Genomic DNA, 360 nt, shown 5'->3' with positions numbered 1-360 from the left:
AAGCCCCCGCAGAGGAGTCATCTGCCGGCCATTCTCAGCCCAGAGCCTCCCCGCTCCTGCATCCCGCCCAGGACGTGAACATGCCGCTGCTGCCCGGAGAGCAAGGTGGGTGGCCAGGGCTGGGGACAGGGGGGCTGGCGTGATGGCACAGTGGCTCTGTCTGGAGGCTTTTGCTGTGTTTGCAGCTGTGAGCCCCTCTGCTGTCGGCACAAGCAAGGAACTGGGTGATGCTCGGGCACCTCAGCCAGACAGCGAGGGGGGAAGGCAGATTCTCCTGCATAGCCAAAATCTGCTTTTTTGGGTTTTTTGGCAAGTATTGTGGGATTTACGGCTGGTTCCCCTCCCTTCAGAAAAAATTCT

General features: G+C 59.7%; 1 protein-coding gene across 1 annotated transcript in view; it reads left to right on the top strand.

Annotated features, from left to right (window-relative positions):
• Positions 1-360, top strand: part of LOC104083614 (transcription factor E2F1-like) — a gene marked incomplete at its 5' end in the record, with an annotated part of 981 nt that overhangs the window by 374 nt on the left and 247 nt on the right. The gene's annotated exons all lie outside the window — the stretch shown is intronic.

The sequence above is a fragment of the Fulmarus glacialis genome, unplaced genomic scaffold, assembly GCF_000690835.1.
Source record: "Fulmarus glacialis isolate BGI_N327 unplaced genomic scaffold, ASM69083v1 scaffold28921, whole genome shotgun sequence".
NCBI classification, from domain to species: Eukaryota; Metazoa; Chordata; class Aves; order Procellariiformes; family Procellariidae; genus Fulmarus; species Fulmarus glacialis.
This window is presented reverse-complemented; position numbering and strand designations above follow the sequence as displayed.